The 7911-nt window shown below is 43.1% G+C and overlaps 2 long non-coding RNA genes across 2 annotated transcripts; both read right to left on the reverse strand.

Annotated features, from left to right (window-relative positions):
- Positions 1-1898: 1898 nt before the first annotated feature.
- Positions 1899-2853, reverse strand: LOC141729062 (uncharacterized). Its single transcript, XR_012580309.1, has 3 exons — positions 2749-2853; positions 2294-2451; positions 1899-2190 (listed from the first exon to the last, which is right to left on the reverse strand). It is a non-coding gene; the product is annotated as an uncharacterized LOC141729062 (long non-coding RNA).
- A 1565-nt stretch (positions 2854-4418) lies between these two features.
- Positions 4419-5705, reverse strand: LOC141729063 (uncharacterized). The gene is made up of 2 exons (XR_012580310.1): positions 5398-5705; positions 4419-4954 (listed from the first exon to the last, which is right to left on the reverse strand). It is a non-coding gene; the product is annotated as an uncharacterized LOC141729063 (long non-coding RNA).
- Positions 5706-7911: the final 2206 nt, after the last annotated feature.

Below are 7911 nucleotides of genomic sequence, written 5' to 3' on the forward strand. Positions count from 1 at the left end.
TAAAACCCCTGCCTCTACTTAAATAAAAGCCAAAAATTCCCTTTCCTTTAAAATATATTTACATATGTTTATATTTATATTCCCACTTATAGAATATAAATAACCTTATATGGCAATATAAATTATATTACAAATCTGCATTTTACTTACATAAATTTATATTTAAATTTATATTCATAGCTTAATAATTTCTCTTTATATATTTATTATATAGTTCTATCTTAATATTCACATTTTTATAATAATTATATTATTTAAAATAAAACCTCTGTCTCTAACCAAATAAAAACCAAAGACACCCCTTCATTTAATTAAATATTTAAAATTCTATTCACATCTACATTTATAATTTTCTTTATAGATATTACATATTAGAGATAATACCTTATATTGATTCATATTTATTATATTAATAAAGAAAATATATAAATATTTAAAGTTAGATATATAAAATAAAAATAATACATTTTATTTATTATATGTACCGATATCTGTATATCAGGATTTCTATTTTTATATTATTTCTATTTATAGTATTTATAAAAAAACCCCAGCCTATAACCTAAAACAACCCAAAAAAATCTCCAATTTATTTTAACATTTTTATATTTACATTCTATATTTTTATATCTTTGTAACATAATAATATATAAATTATAGTCTGTTATATATATATGTTACAATTATATACCATAATTAATATTAACAATTATATACCATAGTTTTATATATGTTTACATATGTTTAATAGTTTTATATATGTATCTGTTATCTATATTTATATTTATATTTACCACTCAAATTTTATATATATTTTTAAATTTATATTTATTTCTATTTTAAATGATATATTAAACCATATAAATTCATTAACCCGACACATCAGAGCCACAACAATACCGTACCTTCGTCAGCAACGGCACGCAGCACACGCTCATCCCATCGCAGCACATCAAAACAAAACCTATTTTTATTACTAACGGAACAAACATCCCACAACATTGAACCCTCATAAAACCTCACATAAACCTAACTGTAAAGAAATTTTAAATCCCACTATAACTAGCCCAAAACCTCCGCACATTCTCATCATAAACTTCCTCCTAAACCAATATCTCAAAAACCCCATAAAACTCAAATACACCTTGAAAATGACACAACTGCTAAGAAAAACCAACACCCACTAAAAATTAAATCAAACCAACTCACTAGACTCAAAACTAAACAGTACTAAAAGAAGCCCCCAAAGCTCTACCTTTATGCTAATGCACAAATAAAAACCAATAATCTATAAAACTTAATTTAAAATTAAAAGAAAACTAACTTATATTTTTTAGTATTTTAACAGTTTAGATTTTTTATTTTTATGCTTTCACTGCCCAAATTAAAAAACATATTGCCTATAAAAACCCACCACGTGAATACCCCTGGCACCAAAAATAAAACTAAAAAAACCTATCGAACCAGAAAGAAAATGGAACTTAGGAAAACCAAAACCATAACGTTCAAGTACTCACACCACATCCCTTACCGGACAGCAACTATAAACAACATCAAACCATACAATCAATTCTAAAAACCACCTTAAAACCACTACATTGAAAAACCTTTCAAAAATTAAACACTGCATTTAACAAAAGCCATCGAATAAATTCACACCCACAAACTCCGGCAGCCCAGCTGGCCCAACCAAAGCTGTATGTTTATGCATACAGTAAACAAAGCCAAAACCCCAGTAATAACTATCACAAGTCTATGAAAGAAACCTATTGAAGTCAATCCTGTCTCAAATTCAAACCAACCCATCCAGAAAGTTAGTTCACTCAAAAAACAACTTACACTGAGTTAATCATACCAAGAAATTAAACAACACACCATATACCACCAATGAATATAATAGTCAGGTAAAGAAAAACTACTTTTTTTTTTCTTTTTTTTATTTAAACTAACTTCTTTTATTAGCTAGAACAAAAGATTTTGCCAGGCCTGTAACAACAACAATAACTTCTTTTTCTTCTTCACCTTCTGAAATGTCCCTTCTCACTCCCAAATTCCTTTCAACTCCTGAGTTTACATCCAAGCAAAAAGCAAAATTCATGCGCTCGCGCGTTCGGTGCTCCTGTCAGATTCTCTCTTTCCCTCCACATCTTCTTACACTTTCAGTCTTCATGCTGTCCTGCTGTGATGAGTCTGACAGAAGAACAGGCACATGTTAACAGAGCATTTCCCTCCCCATAGCTGGTTTCCTCAGCGCATTTCACTCAATCCCAAGCCTGCAATGATGCACGCTCACCTGAAGCAGGGGGAGAAATCTGTAAAGGTCACTAAATACATAAAAGCGCATCCCCATTGTTCCATTACTCAGCAGCCCATCCGGCCAAGGTCAGAGCTCGCTGCCCACCGAGGACACGGCAACCAGCAGGGCCCTTTCTCCCACTCTCCAGCACGGACCTGCGAAGCCACAGAGGAGTTTACAGAGACCGGGAGCCGGCGGGACGGGACGGGCGCCCGGCCCGACCTTCCAAAGCTGCCGGCAGCGACGGCGGGGAGAGCCACGGCCCCGCTCCGCCTCCTGCACCGCCTGCCCGGGGCCGCCCCGCCGGGATTGTCCGGCCCGCGGTCGCTCCCAGCGACTGGAGCGGGGCGGGCGCGGGCCCGGGGGCTCCAGCCTTGTTCCGACGCCGCTCGCCCGCCCCCGCCCGCTGCCCCCGACCCGTGGAGCGCTGCGACCGCGCCTCCGCCGCCCACCGAAACTGGCCCCGCCGGGCCGCCCCCGCCGTTTCTCTCGGTCATTGTGTCCCTTTGCACTCCTGAAATGTCCTTCCCCCGTCCCCGGCATTTACAGACCCTGGCCCGCCCCTCACCCTTCCCTCCCTCGGCAGCGGCGTCCTTGCCCCGCCCCGGGCACCCAGCTGGCTCGGGGGGGTGCAGTACCGCTCTGTGGCCACAGGGCGGCAGATTTACCGGGGTGTGCAATGTTCCCACCCATTTCGCCGCCAACTTGAGAAGGTCAAAGAAAGTCCGCGACATTCGTGACACGCCCTTCCCAAGAAGCCGGCCGAAAGAGGCCCTAGGGAGAGAGAGGGGATAACCCAGATGCCTTTCAGAAACACGCCAAAATGCACCCGCTAGCGCCATCACTGACCCCACAGACTGCATCGGGTACACTTGAAAGGCCACAGAAAATCCCATCGGAGCCGCGCCGGGGCCGGTATTTCATGAAGGCAGCCGATTAGACCGAGCCGGGTCCTCCACTTCCCCGCCCTTTTCGCCGCCATCTGGAGAAGGTCAAGGAACAGTCCGAGACACCCGCGACACGCCACTCCCAACATGGCGGCCTCTCGCCTGCCTGCCGGCGCACGCCTGCAGTACCGCGCTCTGCCCACAAGGCGGCAGCACTGCCGCCCGCCCCAGCCGGGGGCGCAGCGCGCCTCGGGGCTGCGGGCAGCGAAGGCGGCAAAAAACAGGGCGACCCCACGCTGAAATAAAACTCCTCTGAAATAAATGCCAAAAATCTTACCCGATCAGAAGCAAACAAGCCCCCTTGCTTTAAAACCATAAATTTGGTATTTCTATTTCCCGTATTTATACTCACATGCATATTTATAGTGGACATTGATGTAGCATGTAATTTATATAATATAAGTAAATATAAATAATAGGAATAGACAGAATATATTTTGTGGTTTTATAAATATCTTTCTATATTGATTGGATATCTCTATGTTTAAAATTAAAAGCATGATAGAAATGTATTATTTAAAATAAAAATCCCATCCTAATAAATACAAAAAAGCTCTATTCTTTTAAACTGTATTGAAATATTTTTATATATATAACTTGCATGACTATATTCACATTTATATTTATAGTTTATATTTAAGCATTATATTAATCATTCTATATAATATGTATCCTATTCAAATAATAGAGATGAATTATTTTTAAAATTATGAACCATATCTACTGCTACAACTTATTTTTTCTTATATTTTTAATTTTTATACTAATCTTTAGCTATTTCTGATCTATTTCTATACTTCGAATTCTACCTTTATATTATCTGTACTTATAATTTTCATACTAAAACCCCTGCTTTTACCAAAAAAAACTAATATTTTAAACTACTTATAAAAAATTAATAAAAAACAACAGCCCACTTACTTTATTTATATCTATGGATATGGTGTAATATATAACAAATGATAGATATGATAAATCTATATTTATATCTTTTTCTAGTGTATTTTAGGAAATATAAACTTGTTTCAAATATATGCAGATATTTTATATTTAAAATAATTTAACAATTCTTTATATAACATAAATCAATACCATCCATAATGCATGTAATACTATATATAATTTCTTTCCAATTTTTTCTGGGTGTTTCCTGGGTCTTTTCTTGCCCTTCTTGGAATTTTTTTCTGGGTTTTCTTTGGGTTTTTTCTTGCCCATCTTGGGGGTTTTTCCTGGGTTTTTCTTGCCCATCTTGGGGGGTATTTTCTCATTTTCTTCTGTTTTTTTTCTTGCCCGTCTTCGGGGTTTTTTCAGGGTTTTTTCTTGCCCATCTTGGGGTTTTTTTCTGGGTTTTTTCTTGCCCATCTTCGTCTGTTTTTCTGGGTTTTAAGCCAACATGGGTACATTCCATGTCAGTACATACAATATAACCTGGCTGGAGATTTGCTGTCAGGTTTTGCAACTCATTGTTAAATTTAGAATAAAAAAAGTCACACACAAGGTTAACTCCAGTCAGCATGTGCCCACCCATGCAGAGACGAGCAGACACAGACACAGCCACGTGCTCTCACACACTCTTTCCGCTTAGACGCTCGCTGCGGCCCTGACTCCAGACACTGAGGAACGTGCTGTGACACATCTTCTATCACATCTTCTGGCTGCCGCTCCTTGATGTTAAATGGTAGATTCGGGGAAAGTTGGCAGCTTCAGGGACCTGCAAGACGACAGGAAGTGGCTAAAGAGTGGTTATCTGACAGCTAGGACTTCTCCCCACTCTGGACCAATAAATTATCTACCCAAAATCCCACAAAAGACAGATCAACAGTAAAGTTTTTATAACTGTGCTACCTAACTGTGACTACGTGCCAGGTCAGGGCAGCTGCGTTCGTAAGTGGCACAATGTAAGTACAGACAATATCAGCTGAGGCAAACAGTGCAAGTGTACACAGGGTGTAAGTATACACAATATAGGGTAGCACACTTACATGCTGTGTAAGTACACACAGTACAAGCCAAAATAGGTACACAGAATGTGAGTACACAGAGTATAATCCAACAGAGATACACATGGTATAGGTACATACAAACATAAACCAACACAGGTACATAAAATACAAGCCAGGACTGGAGATAACTTCTGGAAGATGAATTATTGACCTTCACACGCTTTGAGAAGGGTTGGGGTTAGATAGAACCACTGCAGTCACCTAGGGAGGTGAATCTGAAACAAAGTCAGGACAAAAGTCACAGGGCGGCAGGACAGCTAAAGAGCTCCAGATGTCCTGTGTCCATCTACAAATCCCATCTAGAGTCCAACTACACCCCACATTACACATTCCAAGTCCCCGGGCCCTCTCCTATTACAGCTGGCCATGCGGCAGGGCAGAACAGCTCCGGCACCCATATGTGTGCAGACACCCATGACACAGAACGTGACAAACAGGGGGACATCAAACACCACACATCATGCTTGTGGTGAGGGCCTCGAGGGAAGAAGGCAAAAGGGACCCCAAAGACACACTAGGGAACACAGCACACCGGAAACCACGACACAAACCAGAGCTGTTCTGCACTGCCCGCCTGAAAGCTGCCATCAAAAGTAGAGCCTCTCCCTTTAGCTGTCCTAAGAGGCCCTTGGAGAAGTTTGCTTTTCCCTCCGCTAATTTTTAAATCTGTCCCAAGAACTCCCAACCTGCTACGCCCCCATCTCCAGGCCGTGGCTCCCAACTTATCTTCTGGATGATCGGCGACGGGAATCCACGTTGCACCTGAAATGAGTCTGCTTCAGAGAGCCTCGTGATGGCCTGTGAGCCTCTCGGTCAGCTACAATAAAGAAAACCAAAACCAAAGAATGAGTCCAGAGTTATGCGGGCCAAATCCCAGCCAGTCAGCTACTTGCCCTCTCCTCAGTGTGCCTGGCTCCCTCAGGCTCCAGCTTCATCCTGATTCCAAGGCTGTGGCCTTTATTAGGGCTGGCACCTGGGTTAGAGAAAGGCAAAGTTAAATGGCATTCCTGTGAGTGCAGTGGATGACTCTGTGTGCTCTAAGACATGGGAATGCCTCTGCTAGAAGCCTTGTGGGGGGGGGCCCTCAAATAAACAAATAAACACCCTTTCTCACCCTGCTGCCTACAAACCCCCTCCCAAGAACTCCTAACTGGATACCTGCTCACCCTCCCTCTCCCACTCACAATCCTCAACTCACCTGAAGCCTCAATCTCAAACATCATCCTTGACACTGGGCAGATCCCTCTTGTGACATGATCAAGCTGCTGAAAAAATTCTTCTCCTTGAGAGCTGAGCAATAACAACCACTTCTCTCCACGGCTCACCTTGACTGCTGCTATCCAGATTCACTTCCTAAAAAGAAAGACAAAGAAGTGAGCTCTAACAGAGTCACCATGTACACTTCTGCTCCACAGACAAATGGGGCCTCACCTGCTCGTGTGAATCCCCTCACCCGGGATGGGGCCCTCTGGCCCAGATTTAATTCATCTGAATCTGAAAAAAACGTTAGGACAAGAGTCACACTGTTGCAGGACAACTTAAGAGCTCCAGATGTCCTGTGTCCATCTACAAATCCCATCTGGAGTCCAACTACACCCCACATTACACATTCCAAGTCCCCGGGCCCTCTCCTATCGCACCAGGCTATGCGGCAGGGCAGAGCAGCCCCGGCACAAATGTGTGCTGACACCCGTGACACAGGACAGACAGGACAGGACACACAACGGGGACACAACAGGAACAGAAATCTCTTGGCAAGGAAAATGGCTGCAAGGACTGAGAGCATGCAAAAGGAGATGACTGAGTTCAAACTGACGGTGAGCTGATGAGGCTCAGAGAACACTGCAGGAAGAAGATGCTAACTACTGTTCTTGGAATCAATCATTCAAAGATGGATGCCTAGGAATCCTATGGTCAGAATCCTCTGCCTGCCCTCACATTCTTTCAAGCCCTAATCCACCATAATGGATCCAGGTGGGGCACAGCTGTCCGTACAGCTCAGAACAAGACCTGACAAGACATCTGACTGGATGCTTCCAAAGAGAGAACTTTTGACTGGGGAGCTCAGACAGGTATCAGAATTGCATCTCTGGCCTGGGTGCCAGGCCAAGGAATGCAGAGATCACAGATGCTAACAATGATGCCAAGGTTTCTGACAGGCCCCTCAAAGTGCTAAGGTAAAAGACAGGAGATACACAAACAACACATAATGCACAGCAGACAAGTGACACCAGACACACCGGGACTGCTCTGCCCTGAACACCTCAGCACTGTGATCAAAGGTGAGACTTGGCTTTCATGGGGCCTAAGGGGCCACTTCATGGACACCCCCCCACCGCCAAATTGGACTCAAAAACCCTTCCCAGTAATTCCCAAACCAGCACCCTGCCTTCATCCCCTCTGTGGGTCATAGCCCTCTACTTATCTCTCAGACATCTGGCGATGCCAGTCCGTGCCACGTGCAAAGAAAGGCCACCTCGTCAGCTGGGAAGGTCCTGCTGTCACCGGGCTGGTGTCTCTCAGACAGCTAGAGTAAAGAGAACCAAACATCAGTGCCTGATCTTGGCACCCCATCGGCCAAAACCCCACCAGTCTGCTACTCACCCTGCTCCTAGGAAGGCCCGGCACCTGCTAACTCTGACCCTCTGCCATGGATGCAATGCAT

Source organism: Zonotrichia albicollis, chromosome 5 (genome assembly GCF_047830755.1).
Source record: "Zonotrichia albicollis isolate bZonAlb1 chromosome 5, bZonAlb1.hap1, whole genome shotgun sequence".
Taxonomy (NCBI): Eukaryota; Metazoa; Chordata; class Aves; order Passeriformes; family Passerellidae; genus Zonotrichia; species Zonotrichia albicollis.